The sequence below is a fragment of the Larimichthys crocea genome, chromosome XXIII (genome assembly GCF_000972845.2).
Source record: "Larimichthys crocea isolate SSNF chromosome XXIII, L_crocea_2.0, whole genome shotgun sequence".
In the NCBI taxonomy this organism is placed as follows: Eukaryota; Metazoa; Chordata; class Actinopteri; family Sciaenidae; genus Larimichthys; species Larimichthys crocea.
This window is the reverse complement of record NC_040033.1, coordinates 18,472,668-18,492,547: the sequence shown is the minus strand read 5'-3', so window position 1 is coordinate 18,492,547 and position 19,880 is coordinate 18,472,668. Positions and strand designations below refer to the sequence as shown.

Here is a 19,880-nt window from a genome sequence, read left to right as displayed (position 1 = left end):
GTGTATGGAAAATAAAAAATACAAACAAATATAGCTCTTTAATAGAAACATAAAATAGAACAGAAAAGTTCAAATAAAAGTGTCCGTTCTGTGGTGTGTGTATTGTAATGTTCATACGACTACTACCCGGGGAGATGTTTGTGTTATTTCCTTACCTGTGTCAGAGAGTGAAGTGATATTAATGGAAATTGGATACCACGGCTGGCCACACCGTGCTCCGTTCCGTCCGAGTCGCTCGTCCTTCCTGGCTCGCCACCGAACCTCCACGGGTTCGGATCCGAATCAATTCCTAATCCGGAAAAAAACAATCTACACGTAGAGTGCGGAAAACAAAACCATGACATGACATCATTCTACTTTCACTTGTCACTCTAAATATCTTCCATATCTATACCCAGTTGCAGGATATACAGCATTCAAGTCATTGTAAATCAGTCTGTCTCTGATTACAGTCAGTGTTAGCTTAAAAAAGTAATCTGATTACTCCTTTAAAAAATAACTTACTTACATTACTGATTACTTGGTTTTAAAAGTAACTAAGTTAGATCACAAGTTACTTTATTAGTTACATTCTGCAGCCGCCGCCTCAACATAAAAATAAAAAAAACAGTTTTGGTACTGGTACCATACTCACTTTACTGGAAGTATTTTTAACAGTAACGTCAACAATGTAACTCCTGACATTTTAAGTTGAACTTGAAAAATATTTCCTGAAAAGAATATGTAGCCCTCCCACTCAACTCTAATTTTGCTACAGAATAATCATGGCCAACCTCTTTTGACCTGTTATCACCTCATGCATGGGAGGCCGGTTGGAGGGAGTCTACTAAACAAATGAAATTGGGATATATCTACTTTAACTAGAGCATACGACCCTGCCTAGAGTGCAGAGAGGCCTGGTTAGCTGATTTTATAGCTATATTGTTTATGTGAGCTTACAACCTCCCATGCATACCTGTAACACACCATAGCCCTACCAACACCACATTCATCAAGCATAAATAAACATTTCGACTGCAAATATACTGTGCAACAACATGGGTGTTTATTAACAAAAAAACGCAATCACCCTTTAAGTCAAATAAAAATTAAAATAATAATCCCCGGGGTTTTGTAAACTCTGTTATGTGTTGGCGCGCATGTTAGAGCTCAATTGAATCCTCGTGAAAACGTGCTCAGTACTCACTGATCCTTGGAGATTCAGAAACACAGCTAGTCAGTTGTCATCAAACCTTCTGTTCAATGATGAAAAATGATGTGAGATGAAGAAACTGGTCCTGACGACACATCCGTGCATCAGCAGGTTCCCCTAGCGACAGCGAAGTCCTGAGCACCCTCTACAGCAGCAGCATGCGTGGCGGCAGGCAGGCGGGCGGCGTGTAGGCTTGAGGCACACTAGGTAGAAATTCACAACACTAATAAACTCACTATTCATTCCCATACACTGTTCATACTGTCACTAGTTCACATAATGTCCATACTCACTCAGAAAACTATGCGCATAATATTCTCCCACACACACTCCTTTTCCTTCCAGCTAGCGGGGACTAAGCTAACTAGCATAATACACAACAGAAAATGGCGTCATCAACATTTAGTATAATTTCCGGCTAACACATCTCCAAACATGGCTCACATTTACATTTTATACCTCCAGTTTTAAGTTTCCACAACATCTGTAACTTAACACACCTAACTCTTTCGTCGCGTTGCTATTTTTTCCTCCCCTCGTGTCTCTTGTTACTAACCTCAACGTTTCCCGCTCATTTTGTTAGTCCCACCCCATTCTCAGAATCCGATAGGTAGGTGACCCTCATCTTTGACAGGCACGGATTTGCTAATAACAGATTAACACCTGTCTACTCAAATAAACAAAAGGAACGTCATGAGGAATTCACAGGCCGTTAGAAACATGGGACATTTTAGTACCTTCCCAAATAAAGTACAAATACACTTTCTCCATATCAGTGAAGCTTACTTAACAACAGCAGCAACTTGAAACACATTTACAAAGAACAAAACGTTATCATTTGTAGCAGGGCGCTACAAATACATGTTTTTATAAAAAATAAAACAAAGACAGTCTTTCTTGACTTCACTTCACATAAATACCTATTCTAATAAAACATGAATAAAGACAGTATTTTCTGACCTGACATATTTAACTGTTAACACTGTAATGGTAAAACTTACTCTTCATACTGGTGTGGACCTCCTGCATTAGTCGCAGCTCTCTGCTTCGCACCACCTGGTGGGACTTTCTCTGTAAGTTTGACTGTGCCGTGCTGCGACTCCAAATGTTTCTTCAAAATTTGACGTTGTGTTTTTCGAAGCTGCATAACTCTTTGTCGCCGGCACAGAGTGTCCAACCAACCTTAATATTGTCATCTTTAGCTGACACAAACTCAAAACAGTGACTGTATTTCCAGCTAGAAAACGCGCATCTCTCTCCTCCCTCCGTTGTTGCTTACGTTTGTGTCGCTGGCTGCTTGGTGTGTATCACACGCGAGTTGTCCTCATGCTACTTGCCGCGTACGTGACGTCGCCCCCCGAGACTCAAGAAGAAAGCAAATATATTTTTTTACTGAGGAAAATGACAAAAACAGTAACGCACAGTGACTTGGATGAGTAACTGTAATCTGATTACTGGTTTGGAGTCATCAGAAAACAATAATTATCACAACCTGACATCATATCAACACAAATACGCATCATATGCCGTCTCTACTGTAGCCACGCAATAGCTCGCCTAGCTACACCGTTAGCACTCACATTACCTCGCGATCTTTTTAAAGTCGGTTTACGCTGTTCACAGCGATACAAACAGCACCACGGTGAGTTCAAACATTAGGGAACATTCCTGTAGCTCCGACTGGTTTAAGAAAAGTGTCTCGATGAAAGGCGTTTTCACACAACAAGCTACATCGACACACTAACAACGAGGCCGAGCGTCCTAGCATGTAGCAGCCACGCTCATCTCACACATCAAGACCTCCAGGAGCCTCCACATCATGTGTCTGATCCCAGTCTTCTGCTGGATCACTGCTACAGTTCTGGACCACATGTTGACCACAGACCAGAGAGGAGAGCTGCCCAAGACCTTGACTGACCTGTACTAACACTTTCTGCTGGTTCAGACAAAGAGGAAGAAGATAAAGTATGATGAAGGACATGAGACGAGTCCACAGGAACTGACGGGGGCTGACAGGGAAGTTCTTCTGAAGCTGGGGAGGCTGGCGTTTGAACAGCTGGAGAAAGGAAACATCATGTTCTACCAAGAAGACCTGGAGCAGTGTTGTCTGGATGTCACAGAGGCCTCGGTGTACTCAGGAGTTTGTACAAAGATCTTCAAAAGAGAGAGTGTGATCTTCCAGAAAACAGTCTACTGCTTTGTTCATCTGAGCGTTCAGGAGTTTCTGGCTGCAGTCTACCTGTTCCACTGTTACACCAACAAGAAGACAGAGGTACTGAAGGGCTTCTTGGGGAAAGACTACAGTCACTCATCCTTGGATGTGTTCCTGAAAGAAGCCATGGAGAAATCCCTTCAGAGCCATCAACAACCTGAAGGAGATTAACAGTGATGGTATCTCTCCTGACAGAAGCATCAACATCTTCCACTGTCTGATGGAGATGAACGATGACTCAGTCCATCAGGAGATCCAAGAGTTTCTGAAGTCAGCGAACAGATCAGAGAAGGAACTCTCTGAGATCCACTGCTCAGCTCTGGGCAACATGCTGCAGATGTCAGAGGAGGTTCTGGATGAGTTGGACCTGAAGAAGTACAACACATCAGACCAGGGACGACTGAGACTGATTCCAGCTGTGAGGAACTGCAGAAAGGCTGTGTAAGTCCAGATGTGATGAACATTATGAATCAGTGTAGATTAGTAGTTTAGTTCTTCAGATGTTCACTCTATAAAATTCTTTTTCTTGAAATAGTTTTCCACTTGAACAACTTGAATTTAAGGTTCTGCTTTACATTTTTTAAATGAGTCTTTTGACTCCTGACAGTTTTCACAGTGTTTTTTCCTACTGAGTTCATGGTTACCAGTTTTTGTATCTCTCCTGCTCTTGATCCTGCCTTTGTCTCAGCCCTTTTGGATTGTTTTCCTGATTACCTGATTGGAATATTGTGTACCGAACCTCTGCCTGTCATTACAGACTGCTTACGCCTTTTACCTGCGTGCCGAGTGCTGCATTTGAGTCCTGTTCCAGTGCTGCGTAACAAGAGCTCTTTTGTGCAGTTTAATAGTTAGAAAGTCATAAATCATAAAAAAGAAAAATAATTTCAATATCTTTTGTCATTTGTTTAACACGTGCCCTCAAGTGTTCCTGATACTATTTACATGTTTACATATTTTACCACTTGACAAACTGTTGAGAGCTGAGTCACGCTGCATTGATTTTATTGCTGCAGTATGTTTTGTTTTCATCTTCTACTCTCTCTAAATCTTCTCTCTCGTCTTGTCTCTGAGTTTTTGTCCAGTGACTGTTGGAAGGAGCGTAGAAATCAAAACTTTTTACAGGATCTGCTTCGTGTAAACGTTTATTTTTGGTCACATTTTACATGAGACACGTAGAATAAAGTGATTTTGATGAACTGTCACTATTTTAAACTCCAACACAGAGATTTAGTGAGGCAGTGAGAGCAGCAGTGGTGGTGTTCACTGTGTTTGAGTGTCCATTTGAAGATCTGGTTTGTCCAGTATCTGAACACTTTAAATTTAGCACCTTGTACCTGGAATTTATCAGCAACTGTGTCTCCAAAGGTCTGATCCAGATCCAGCCAGTGATATTTGACGTACACTTAGCAAACTTGTTTTTGAAAAATGTTGAATACATAGATGATTTTTTTAATTGAGCAGGTTATGTAACTTTTGCTGAGGCAGCCATTATGGCCACAAGTAACAATGATGATAATGTTTAATGCTATACTTTACAATATCTGTGTACAGTTTGCTAACATTAACTAACATTAGTCATCGTAAACTGACGATTTTTGTTGCTTCTAAACCTCTGAGCAGGGCCGGTCCTAGCTATGGGCAATGTGGGCGGCCGCCCAGGGCGCATTCTCCGTGGGGGGCGCACGAACGCCCGAAAAAGCAAAAAACCTCTGTAATTTTCGATATCGCTCGGGCGGGCGCCCCGGGAGCGGGGTGTTGACAAGGCAGAGGGGGGCATCGGACAGACCGATGGGGGCGCACGCATCCCGGGGCGCACGGCGCATCCAGGGGCGCACGGGCGGCCGTTAGGGCGCACGAGAAAATGTTCGCCTCGGGGGGGGGGGGGGGGGCCCCGGGGGGCCAAAGGAGGCAAAAAAAGTTTCCCCCGGGGGGGGGGGGGGGTTCGCCCAGGGCGCAAATGTGGCCAGGACCGGCGCTGCCTCTGAGTGTGTTGAACTGAGCTATGGTGCATTTTATTGTTTATGAATTCAAATTGTGTTTCATCGTCTTGTCCTGAAGTCATTTTGGAAGTCTCAGTCTAACTCCATTTTCTCTCCATTCATCTGCAAGACTCAAACTAAACAGATTAAAAGTCTCAAACACAGTGAGATAAGATGAGCTGAACCACTGATGTGAAGAGCAAATGTTCATCAAAGCACAATATGTCAAAATGCATGTCATCAAATGCATGAAGTAAATATATATATATGGTGTGTTTGTTTTAGTTTTTTTAGATATTTTTTTACAAAAAACCCTGAGAAATTTAATATATAGCGGTCAGCATATCACTTTAAATAAATAATCATATAACCTGTCATTAAGGACTTAAATGTGATCATAAATCTTTCCCTTCACTTCATAGTGTACGGTACAGAGAGCCCTTCTGGTGGGTTGTTATCAATCCACTCCACTTGTTCAAAACGCAAAACCACATTACCACAAATCAAAAAAGTTTGGATTTGTTCTGTTGCCTGGATTGCTGTGTTTTAATATAGCCACAAGATTTCGCTTCAATTAGTAAAGCAAACAGGTAACAATACGCAGATGATGAGCTGATGGCTGATAATGTTATTCTATAGGATGAGTTAAGAGCAGTTGAGATTTTTCTAATCTAATCTAATTTAGTGAAGAGATGAGGACTTTAATCCACTGCAAGGAAATGGCTCTTAGAAAATTTGTACCCTATCCTGAACACATTTTAATAAATAACCAGATATACGTGAGGACTGTAAAATGGGAAATTCGTCATTACTTATCTAACTGTAGCAGGTGGCTACAATGGAATGTGTTCATCCCTATCAAACCTCACTAACAAACTCTGCTGGACCATGAGAACCAAGGTCAAGTTTATACGTCAAACAACTACTGCTACAAAACTGCTACAAACAACCTGCGTAAATGAGAGAAAGATTTCTAAGTGCAAGGTACTGAGTGAAACCAAACAAGACTATAAGGCACACAGTGTTATACTTCAAAAACTTTTTGAATATTACTGAGATCAAACATGACTATATATGATTATAAAAGAACACACAATCATGTAATTTTCCATTACACTGTACTTCACTGGAGTAATTAGTTTTCAGCCGACTTTTTACTTCTACTCCTTACATTTTCACACAATTATCTGTACTTTCTACTCCTTACAATTTTAAAACAACCTCTTTACTTGATTTCCGTCATTCAGTCTTACCTCCTAATGCCAAAGCTATGCCAAGGTAGAGATGAGCTGCAGAGTAAAACTGTGCTCACAGTAACAGGATATGACACAGTCACAACACTATACCTGTAGATAGACAGTACATAGATGTTTTATTTGCTCAGTACAACACTAGCCAACTCTAGCTTACCTCAGAATAACCCTGTGTCACGAACACGTCACAGGCCAACTGTCACGACCCCAACAGCGGCCGTTTATTGTGACTGTTTATGATACTGACGGTGTTATGTAGCATTTATGACGGTGGGGTTTGCCCTGTATTGTTAACCTATACTCACCTCAAACAGTTATCTCGTCCGGCTTTGGACAGGAACCCCAAAGCTGCACGCTGTTTTTTATTATTATTATTATTATTATTATTATTAGTATCATTATTATATTACTTGCCCTCTCTACCTGCTTTTATCTGATGACGAGAAAATAACAATAATAAAATTGTAAACAATGGCTGTGATATGTCTCCGTTCATTTTGTGTGATTTTTTTTTTAAAGGTGAACACTTGTAAGTACAAACTGTGGCAAAGTTTTAGCAGATTCTATCATATGGCAGCAAAGCTTCTTAGCCTACATATATTGACTAATTCACTGGATAAAAAATTGAATCACCAACTCTTTTTTTTTTCCTCTCTGTAATCCACATGTTGTCCCAAAGGTTTACATTTTAAACATCGAAGTAGCTGAAACTTGTCCAAATAAGTTGTAGTTACTTACTTTTGGACGTAAGATGGCAGCATCCAGTATCGATGACTTTTGCAGCACCACAGAGAGAGAATAGGCCAAATTTGACTCCTCTAAGAGGACACTGTGCGCGAAGTCGGGGGTCCCAGTGGGCGCAGGGCATGGAGCGCTGGAGATGTGCACGCTACACTGCTCGCCTTTCAGCGTCACTTGCTGGTTTATTGTTGGATTGTATTTGAGTGTTCCCGCTCAACTACCAAACTATAGCCTCTGTAGCTATGTTGTGTGTTCGCTCTCGCTCTGTTGCTACAACTCCAGCTTTACGCACTATAGGTGCTGGGTTGACGGAACTCAATACGAGTGTTACTCGCTCTTCTGCAACGTCGCTGGTGCTTTTTACTGTGACACGCTGCTGGGTTAGTTGAAGCTGGGTGTTCTTGCCCTGCAGCTACACCGCTCGGCTTTCGGCGTCACTTGCTGGTTTATTGTTTAATTGTATTGAGTGTTCCCACTCAACTGCCATACTACAGCCTCTGTAGCTATGTGCAGACTAGACTAAGACTATGTGTGTAATGCTGGTGAGCACTGACCTGTTCAGCTATGCAAGGCAGGACTTCCTGCTCATGGTGGACCACTATTCCGACTTCTGGGAGATTGATCTACTCCCAGACCTGGCAGCAGAGACGACTATCTGAAGGTGCAAGGCACAGCTTGCACAGTACGGCATCCCTGACTGGGTCATTTCCGACTGTGGAGGTCAGTTTAACTGTGGCGAGTTTCTGGCGTTTGGGAGGGAGTGGGGCTTTGAACATGTTACATCCTCCCCAAGACACCCAAAGGCTACCGGCAAAGCAGAGTCTGCAGTAAAGATTGTGAAGGGTCTATGCAGAAAAGCTGACAGCGGCAACGAGGACCTCTGGAAGGCTTTTCTTCACTGGAGGAACACGCCCACTGAGGGCATACACTGCAGCCCAGCACAACGGCTGATGTCATGGAGGCTTAGAACTCTTCTCCCTGTGGCCGACCAGTTGCTAGAGCCTCAGGTCATCCCTGGGGTCACCGACAAACTGAGGAGGAAGCATCAGGCAGTGAAGCTGTTGTATGACAGATCTGCAAGGGATCTGCCGGAGCTGAACATCGGCCAGCCCATCTGGATGAAACCACTCCCAGGTGACAGGACGGGCCGATGGAGGAGAGGTGTATGCCTGCAGCAGGTGGGGCTGCGGTCCTATCTTGTCAGCGTGGAAGGAACCATGTATCCCACACAGAATGGCCACCTGAGCAGCCTGGGGACGCAGGTGCAGCTGATGGGGACCATGTGAGTGGGGGCAGCGCGGAGGAAGTCGTCGGCAGCCCTGCAGCGTCTTCGAGGTCGTCAGCCCCGAGGTCACAACCATCTTCCCCACAGCCTGTGACCACACCATGTCGTGAGTTACAGGGCCGGGTCTTCTCCCGGAGCAGGAGGCATATTAAGCCTCCAGACAGACTTGACCTCTAGGCCATACAATAATTTAATCTCGTAAAGAAGGTGAAGAAAAGTAAAACAGGTGAGCTTCACAGAAGTCCAAGCAGCCTTAATGTAGGCCTTTCAAAAAAAAAGCCAAGAGAATAAAGTGAACCTGAGACAACCAATATTACATAAAGTGGAATTTGAATGGGCAGGATTTCTTAACAGCACCTGAACAAAAGACATAAAACAACGATATCGTAATTCGCCATTTACTCCTGTTAGGTGAAGCACGTTTTCATCAGACTTTCATTCCCCTTGCAAACATAAACACACATTTGCAGTACAATCTCATTCACACTCTCTTTCACACTCATAATGAGTGTCATAACTGCATATTCAACACATGGTATACTTGTAGCTCACCTGTCAACACAGAAACACGAGCACATCAGCACGACAACATGTAGGCTGGCTGGGGGTCCATTAATTCATTGGCGCTATCTTGCACCACACTACCCTTAAGCTGCCTCACAGTGCCTGTGAGAGCTTTACATTGGATACACCTTTTAACCTACTGCAAATATTAGCTGATCTTATGCACAAACATCACATTGCAAATAAATTAAAATAATGACAATAAAATGAGAATATAGTACACACTGAACCCAAACTGAGAATGGGGGGTGTCCATAAATATTGCCAACATTACTCCCACACTAGTCCCACACTAGCACAAAAAGGGAAACATTTTAGGAAGTTGCTTCCAGAGACTGCTTGCCGAAAAACGACTGCCCCCGACAGCAATGCGCATCAGTTCAGAGGAAGTGAGCTTAGGTCTACTCCATATAATATATGGGTGAGCTGGCAGGTGCAGCACCGAGAGAAATGTTTTTTTTACTGTGCAATAGAAATGTCCTGTAGCCCAAGTAAAGAGGCTATGGAAAAAGAACAACACAGATAAAAAAAAAAGTAACCTGATGGTTCCATAATAAAGGCTGGTTGTCAACAATTGATGCTTTACCTTGCCACTTTTATTGTTGTTGTTGTTATCGTTGCTGCAATGTGATTTTAAACCACTTTTGATCTATAAATAATATAGTTATATTTCAATACCTCGGTTTGATTTTATGAAGATTAGGAAATGAATGCAGAAAAGAATGCAGGAGTTTTTCCACGTCACAGTTATTACATAACAAATAATGAGAAATTAGTAGCCTAAATGTCAAAGTGCTTCCAAAAATAAAGAGACAACTGTGTTGTCAAGGGAAACATTTTAAGGGCAGTCAGATTATTATCTGGCAGTAAGATTGCCTTCCCTCGCATGTCAGATAATTGTGAAATGATTATAATGTATAACAATAAGGTGAAAGCATGTACAGTATACAATCTAAATAGGAACTAGATAAAATAACCAGTTTCTTATTTAAAATGTTTTTAAAGAAAAAACAAAAAAAATAGCTGTCCATTATTGATAGTAAGAGATGAGGATAAGAGGAATATAGAAAGCCTTGAAGTCACGTGCGTACGCACCACGCAATTAACCAATGACACCATAGGTTAGGCTAATTGATCATAATCCATCAGAGAACTGTTCCTAAGACACTGACCGACATTGTGAATTATAAAATAAATGCGACATATCCAGATGGATATTCCAGAAAAAACTAATTTCCGTGGAAAGACCAACACCTTTGATGTGCAAGGTCAGACTATGTTAGGACATTTATTATGCATGCATGGTGCACTCCTCTTCTCCACCTTTAGTAAGTGCTGTAGCAAGATTAGGCCCAGAGATGGCCTGTAATGTATGTATCATTAATTTCTGCTACAATGCACAATACTTTTTACTTTTACTTGAGTAATGTCATTCTTAAGTAACAAAACTCAGTGTTTAGTTTTAGCTAAAGGAGTATTGTTTAAAACCCTGTATTTGCAGATCGATTGATTGATTACATTCATGTTCTTATTTGACAAATAAATTACTCCACAGTTACTCAGGACTTGAGTAGTTTTTTCACCAAATACCTTTTTACTGCTACCCAAGTAATTATTTGGATGATTACTTTTTATTAATACTTGAGGAGCCTAATATTATTCTAAAGTAAAAAATAGTCTTATTTAATTACAATTTTTGTCTACTCTACCTGCCAATTGTCAGTCTCATTGTTAGTAGCCAAGACAACCAGATAATAAAGTTATTTAATTTGCTATTAAATTTGTAAATAATATTAATAATTTCAGAAAAAAAAGGCTCAAGTGAAAAGTATTAAGTGTGACCTTTTGCGCTTAGCAGGTCTTTCTCTTGAGCAGATATGGGAGATTAAGTCCTCTAATTTTCTGTTGGAGCATACCAGCTTCATCACAAAAGACTCTTATCAGTTGTATGTATGTGTATGTGTGTACGTTTCTCTAACAAAAGATCCCAACAATAAGATGCATTTGAAGTAGTTTATTATATGGTGGAGAACCAGGTGATGCAGGAGTGATAGACTGTCACTCCAGAGGGAGGGATGAGGGTGAGATTAGTCGAGGGACTGTGACCCTGCCTGTTTGGATTTTGCCTTCTGTCTTCCCTTTGTCTGTGCATCTACCTGCTTTTGGACTGCTCTTTGTGTCTTTAACCCTTTGTTTTGATGTGGAAATAGGATGTATTTGAGGCTGTGTCTTGGTCTGTTTCTCAGCTGATGCTTTTATTTAATAATCTATACTAATGTAGCCTGTTTTATTCCCAAAGATGAAAAACTCTTCTACAAAAAGAAGGGTAATGTCACTGAGGTGGTGTGTAGGCCAGAAAAAGCTGAAGAAATTGCGGATCCACGGTACCCCTGCCTCTACCACCACAGCCATCAAAATAAGGAGTTGGAGAGTGAGGTAAAGTTATTTTATTTTTAAGATTAAATATAGACTAAACCTTGGTCTGTCATGTCATCACAGCTTATCAATGCTTACTTTGAGCTGCTGGTAAGACCACATAATGCGCAATCACAAGATTAGGCATTTGCTGTCGATACATATGGGATAACAGACATATCTTTGCAACCCTTGTGCTGGCTCTGACTATGGCATGGGTCTATTACTACCTGCTAGTATCAGGTCTCAGGCCATAGGTCATTTTCTGTGGAGGAAAAAGACAATGTAATAAGTATTATACAAAAGACAGTTGACAATTTGACTGGTGAGGCAGTGAGTTCATTATGATATACACTAATATACACTTCAAAATTTGACCATAGCAACTTTGCTTGTCTGAATATGTTACTAAAGATCTGTGCTGTTTTCACTACTCATCCCACCACCAGGCCTCTCCTAATTAGTACAGCGTCCCATACATTTTAGACTTCAAGGTCACACGGGACTGCTCTATGAGCACCTGACTCCCTGAATTGATCACCTTAGGAATAGTTGTTCAGAATCGCTTTATTGGCCAGGTGTGTGTGTACACACACAAGGAATTTGACTCAATTGTACATACATATAAAAGACAATGGACATGATAGACGCAAAAAACAAAACATAAAAACATGAGACAATAAACATAGACATAAAAATGACTATATACATATTTAAAAAGGTGTATAATTTGCATAAATATAGATAGATATATATGGACATGTGTAACTATCTATAGACATTTGTAAACTGGGTAAAGTGCAATTGTTTTCTGTACATGAGGTAGGTGGATATGACAGTATATACATATCTATGTAAAACAGTCTGAATGTAAAACAGTGGATAAATAAATAATCCCATGAGAGCCATCTTCACTAATGAAAAGGGTTGTTGTGGGAGTCTTCAGTGACATTACCTGAAGTGTAAATGGGAATGTGTATCAAGTATTCGAGTAGTAAGTAGTCGAAAGAAAAAAACAAGGAAGTCTGCGATGGCCGGGAATCGAACCCGGGTCAACTGCTTGGAAGGCAGCTATGCTCACCACTATACCACCATCGCCACAGAGATAAAGAACCACCAATGCTGAATCAGCAGATAATGTTTGGACTTCAATAACGCGAGGAGGACTGAAAACGGAGTAGTAGTCAGGCGTGCGGGTGTCGGGTAGATGTACTAACCTGGAGCAAAACTTTTTTACGCAGAAACTCATCGTGTCGTACATTGTTGTCGGTTAGTTGCTGTTTTTACTACTCCCCCACCCAACAAGCTTTAGTACAGACTGTGGTCACGAACAGTCTAATGATGGCGACGAAGGGGATTTAATTTAGCGCCTGTCAGTGAAGGCAGCAGAGACAGTATGGACCAGTGTATGGAAGGTGTTCAACCCTCGAGCAAGGCACCGGACCCCCCCAAATGCTCTCAGCTCGGTGTGGCTGCCCATCACTCCATCATCTCTCTCCACATTTGCTTGTCTGTGCATGTTTTGGACCATGTGGGTGTCCTTTTTTTCTCCACTCTGTCTTTTGCACATTTGGATGTTTTTGTTCATAAGAAAGGAAAACATGGGGTCCATAAACGTCACTGATGTCTCATACATTCCAGTGGTATCTGTTGTAGGGTTGATGATTGGTAAGAAAAAAACATTAAAGAGTGGGTACATCATGAACCTGCCACAGACCGGGGCTCCTTTGGCACGACCCATATTGTTTAGAAACCATTGTGTAAAGTAATAGAAGGGATTCTTAGGGAGTTGTGTTTACTTTGTCCAGCAGATGGTGCTATAGGACTGTGAAATATTTACCAAAACCTCTACAGCTGCAACCTGTGGCTCTGCCGCTACAACACGCATTGTGCTATTTAAGTACTTTACTATACTAAGTTTTTAATACACGTACAGCATATGACATAAAAAATAAATATAAATATTTACAGTACCGTCACCAAAGACACTGGTTATTAAATGGTAGCACAAGTAACAAATACCTTGTTTAAAACAGAATCAGTCCTCTCTTTATTACTATGTATGTGCATAAGCACATGAATGCATTTGTATGTGTGTGCGTGTGTGTGTGTGTGTGTGTGTGTGTGTGTGCATGTGTGTACTGTATGTTGGCAAGTGTAAAAGTTGTAGTTTACATGCTCAGAGCATGTGGTGACCTAGACACTGTTATGTGGTGGTAAGTTTGACTTTTGCTGGTGTGTTAGAGGAAAAACCCATATAGTATATGTATATAAGTGTGTGTGTGTGTGTGTGTCTGTCTGTCTGTCTGTCTGTCTGTCTGTGTGCGTGTGTCCAAATCCTTATAATCTCGCCCAGGACTAACTGTGGAATCCAAGTGGTCACAATGAGGTCTTTGTGGTTGCAAAGCCAGCAGGTGAAAACTCTGCTTCAGACTTCAGAGAGACCATGTGATGGAGAGTTAGTACAGTATGCTGCCTTATCTGCATGTATCTGTGTGTGAGTGTGCGTTTATGTCTGTGCACAATGTGGATGACCTGTAGCACACATGCTTGAGTGGTGCTGTGCGTGACCACCAAGATTAACCATATTTAAACCTTTGAGGATTAAGTGGTGTTGTTTTGGTCAGTTCACCTTAAATTAACCATACATCATGGATGAAAAAAATCCATCCAGATAGGTCTGTCATCTAAAATAATTTTTTTCCCCCTTAGAAATCCAAATTATTCAAGTATTGGACTAAAAATATACAACAAAAAAAGTTGAAGGCCATATGAAGCAGCTCTGGTCACAGTTTCTATTCAAGCCTGAGTTGCTCCATCATCACATACAAATATGGATTCTAAACAGGGCCTGGTCTCCTCTGCCAAGCCGACAAAGCTGCATCTGTGCTACATTGAAGCAGGCCAGTGGGGCGCAGCAGCCGCTCAAACCCGGCATGAGGGCAGGACATTCAGCCACTGACATTTCAACAGCCGTTTACATGTTGCTCTGCCATGAAGACACCATATTCCCTCCATGAAACAAGCAGCTGCATTGACACCGGCAACGTTACAGATGAGGATTCTGTGTGTGCATTAAGTGGGTGAAAAGACCATCATGTGGACATTGTCAGAGGTGTTATGCATACTTCACTCTGTCTGTTTATTTACTCTCACCCAAATTGGTTTGCTCTGTGACTATGAAGTGTGTTTGTGTAGATTTCATGTTGCATGGTTTGAAGGAGGGCTATGTGGTCATAAAACATCTATATGTAGCATCGCTATACTTTTTTGCATTTGTGTGCAGGTAGCATTTGTTTGCATGACTGTGCATACATATTCGCCTTTTGTTTGACTTGGCCACTGTCGCCTCCTGCTGTTCGCCTGTTTGTGTTACCCTCCACTGGGCCTAGACTTGGACCTGCAGCACAGCAGGAATGACTAAGAAGGACATGACACATATTCTCTGAGGTGAGTTTCCCCACACGTCTTGGCGCTGTCTGGCTCTGGCTGGGGGCCTGCGGGCAGGGATGGATGCCCGTTGGGGAGGTCGGGGGGCTGGACTCAGCTCCATCCCTTGAGAAATGAGTGGACTGGTAAATTTCACCTAAGCAGAAACCAAGTTGTTCCTAATAAACCATGTGTGTTCCAGCCTACATCATGCACAGAAAGACTATACATCTGCAGCGCATGAAAATGAAATCAAATTCCAGATTACAGGAGAATAAACTGATACTCTTGCCAAGTTTGCACTTTGAATAATGAGTTGGAATATTAGGGGGAGGTGAAAGCAAAAAATGTAGTGAACTAAAACAACCTTGATTTCATGGTCTTACCACAGTAATGCTGCTTGTTTTCAGATGAAGCAACTCTGGTGTTGCCCTGGAATGGCCTCTGTGTTCAAAATTTGACTTTACACCCAGGGGAGCAGTGGTCCTTCAAACATCATTTCATTGCCCTTTCACTTTGAGAAGCAGTAACGCAGCACACAAACATTCAAATAAAAGAAAACAAACTGGATAAACTTTTGTCACCAGAGTATTTCTCTGTGTCACATCGAAAAAAGAAAAGAAAAAAAAAACTCTTTAAAGACTCATTTTGTGGTTTTAACTGACTTTCCACTCTGCATGCCACCATGTAGAAGATTGTATGTTGTCATTGGCAATATCTGAGGTACAGGCTTCTTACTCAGAGCCTCTCCAGTGACAACATGGTGACTGTCATCTTGGCAAGCCAATAATCTGGATCCCTTTAAAGCCAATAAACATCAGAAAATGAATCCTTTGTGAGTGGCAGCAAAGTTGCACAAACATTAGTTGCGCAAAATTACAAACAATCTCTATGAATGCATCATACTGGTCACGGGTGGTCCTTGATACACTACATGACATTTTCACGTTTCCTTCTGTATAATAGACTTTTCTGAAGAAACCACATTCGATCATTTGTGAAATTTTTTCAGGACTACCTAAAATCCTTTCATAAACACAGTGTCAGATGCATTTAGCATAGACTTGAGTCAGCACAGTGCTGTCAGGTATACCTTTCCCCGTTCACCACAAAGACCCCGTCTGGAGGAGGCTGACAGTACTGTAGGCTGGGGCTGTTTTATTGTGGTCTACACTAGCAGAGGTACAGTGCTTGAAATCAGAGACCCTCTCATCAAGCCACCAGTATGGATCCCATCTGCATCACATTACCAAACTCCTAGCTGCTCTGTGATGTAGGTGTTCCTGCTATGTGAATGTTTTACCATCACAGGAGCCAGTAAACTCTCCTGTGCTAAAAGTGACCAGAACACCACCCACTCCACTGGAACTCCTTCTGAGATGGATATCATGCTAACACAAAGCAGGATCACTATCATGGCTGGCTACTGTAGAGGCTCAGTGGTTTGTATCCTGACATGAGGGTGATAACCAGACAGGTTTAGAGGTTCATTCAACATCCTGGCTCTGGAAAACATTTAACAATGGTATTGTGCAAATGTCGGACAAAAAGCTGCGGTGGAAGGACGCAGCCTATCTGTCTTATGTTGACAGACATAGATCACAGATAAACAGCTGCTCCTACTATAAATCAGCTGACATGTATTATTATTATTATTATTATTATTATTATTATTATTATCTTATTATTATTATTATTCACATTTATTTAATGACTGAGACTTGTGGATCAGTTTCACAACAAAAAAAATCATATATACTTAGTGGTGGTGACACAGTGGCACACAGCTACCATCTATATGACCTGATTATATTGGGACACTGAGAACTTTGACGTGAAATACAAAGCTGCACTAATCAGTAATATAATAATAAGAATAATGGTTCACTATCAGAATCATGTGGAATATGAAAGGTGGAATTAATAGTGCCAAATCAATAGTGATAATAATAATAATGTTAATAATACCAGTATTAACAATCAGTTATGGAGGTGCACTTATCAGCAGACAAAGACATAAGGTAACATGAAAGATCTGGCACTAATACTGTATGATAAACAGACAGTGGACTTAATATCATGCAGCAGGAACAAGAGGTATTTCTCCACTGAAGTGACACAGTGAGTTTCCTGGCTGCTCGAACATAAATACTTCCAGGCCTGGACTGATCTCTGATCTTTGATCAGTGAATCACTGACGTACTGGTGAAGCCCCTCACGCGGGCCAACACACTGCTGAAACCAATCCTGTCCTGTTTTTCAAGTGGCACAAAACTGATGGAAAGCCTGGTTTAGCTCCATGTTGGTAATTGACACAGCACAACAGCGAACGGAAAACAGCAAACAGACCACAATCTCTGTTCAATGTCGTTCTTTTCAGCTTGTCTTCTTTCATTTTTATCTTCCACCTCTACGCTGTTTGTCTCCCTCAACTGCTCATCCACGCCTCAGAAGAATCTAAATTAATGACGAAATCTGACTTTTGAAATTTTGCAGAACTTTGTTTGGCGTGGGACTGCTGATGTAATACTGTCACAGGAGTATTTTACAGCAGCTCTGGATGCAGCTCAGCCAATCATAAATCCTATTAATTTATAATAATTTGATTGTGTTTATGTTCATTTATTGTTTAACAAGGAGCAAATGGCATTATCATTAATACATGTAAGGTATTTATTACATTTTGGTATCATGCTTTTGCATAACACAACCACTAAATTTGTTACCTATATTACCTTTACCTGTATAAGAGTCCTACTCTTTAAAACTAGGTATACTTTCACTAGAATTCCCAGAAGTCTGAAGGTCAGTAAACAATTACTGTAATTATAGTATTTCAAACTGTAACCATCAGGAAAACCGTATGTCATCATAACAGGTAAACAAGCAGCATACTAACTTCACAAGGTGATGATATGTGAATGTCAGCTTGTTCCCATGGCCCACACATGCCAAAATAAATAAATAATTGAATGAAACAAAATGAATGCAGCTTTAAGCTCATTTGTCTTGTTGTAAATAGAACCTAAATGAATTCCCAAACGTGAGCCCCAATGCACTGATGAGAAGATTTAACATCCACTGCAATGTTGTGGGAAAACCCGCACGTGATTCCGTGCCACGACTTAGCCAAACATCCAGTCATACTTACATCCAGTCAAACCTTGCTGTGTCAGCTAACACTGTTTGTTTAGCTTTAATCATGCACTGTCTCATATTAAATATAGTTAGCTTTATGACTTCCTTTGCGTCCCTGTCTGAAACTCAAACCTCACAATTCCCAACCCCCCTCTGTTCCTCTACTCCAATGAAAATCTACAAAGCCAACTTACTATTTATTCTCCTATATGAGCCAGAGTGCACGGCTTCGTCTGTGTAAATACAGGTGAAATGAGAGATCTGCCTGTAGGAGCGGGTGGGGTATAGGTTAGATTTAACAGGACATGCCATAGTTATTTTACTGTCTCTTTAACTTTAATCCTTATTCCAGAGGACTTGGCACGCATCTAAGCTTTCAAACAGGCCAGCGAATGTTAATATAAGCACTAAATCTCAATTAACAACAAGGAAGCATATTATGTGGCTCCTGAGGAGATTTATCTTCTGTAGCGGTAAGGCTTGGGGAATGGAGAAGGAGTATTAGGGAGGATTGAATATGGAGTCTAAACACACTGCACATGTTACAGCTCATTAAACAGTCAGTAGCCTCACACACAGCACCTGTAGTGTTTTATTCACCGGTTTATCAAGGTGTACTGGTGGTGATAACCTCTAATGCAAAAGAAAAGAAAAATAATCCTTGTTGCAAACAATAGTCCTTCTGCAGTGAGTTTGGCTTCTTTCAAAATCTACTGCAAATAATCCCTCAAGCCATACTGTAAATGATGAAATGTGCCAGCAATGCAAACTCAAACACAAGCCCTGCAGTAAGATAAAGTGCCATTGTAACGACTACATTTTAGAAAACACTTGCACACTTGAAATCTTGGCTAAGAAACTGGATGTCAGTGCACTGTAATTATCTGAATGTCCAGTGTGTCAGATTTACAGACCTCTATTTACAGAATATGGCAGAAATGTAATATAATATTCATAAGTATGTTTTTCTGTGAGTGCATAATCAGGGTTTTGCGTCGAAAGGAGCCAGCTAAGGTGGTTCAGGCATCTGATTAGGATGCTCCATGGGCACCTTTCTTTGAAGGTGTTCCGGGCACGTCCAGCTGGTACAGTAGGAGGCACCAGGGCAGACTGAAAACCTGCTGGAGGGGCTACATAGTCCATCTGGCTTGGGAACGCCGTGGGATCCCCCAGGAGGAGCTGGAATGCGTTGCTGGGGAGAGGGACGTCTGGAACGCCCTGCTAAGCTCGCTGCCACAGCCGATAAGCAGAAGGAAATGGATGCTTATAATCACCTAAAAATAAGAATTATGTTTTGTTACCTTGATCCTTTCATATCTACAGACACTGCTGGTCCTATCACCTTCTTGGCAGAGTGAATGAGTCTGCCCTTGTCTGTAGTCAGTGGGGGTTGTAGAAGTACACCATAATTGTCTTTGACAGGGTGAGGCTCTTCCTGAACTCTACACTTATCTCTTCTGTCTTTAGAGAGTTGTGCAACACCTTCACCTGACTATTGGCCAGTTAAGAACTTGTTCAATCATATATTGCAGCCCATAAATCTCCACAAAGTAAACACTTTAAACCGGACCAAGTTTGATCCTATGAACAGCTGGTCCAACTGGCAGTTGATCTCTGACTTGAATCATTATTTGACCACAAGAGTTTTCCACCCTCACCATCTCCTTGTCTG

At 41.4% G+C, this 19,880-nt stretch overlaps 1 non-coding gene across 1 annotated transcript; it reads right to left on the bottom strand.

Annotated features, from left to right (window-relative positions):
- Positions 1–12,667: 12,667 nt before the first annotated feature.
- On the bottom strand, positions 12,668–12,739 carry trnag-ucc (transfer RNA glycine (anticodon UCC)). Its single transcript has one exon. It is a non-coding gene; the product is annotated as a tRNA-Gly (tRNA).
- Positions 12,740–19,880: the final 7,141 nt, after the last annotated feature.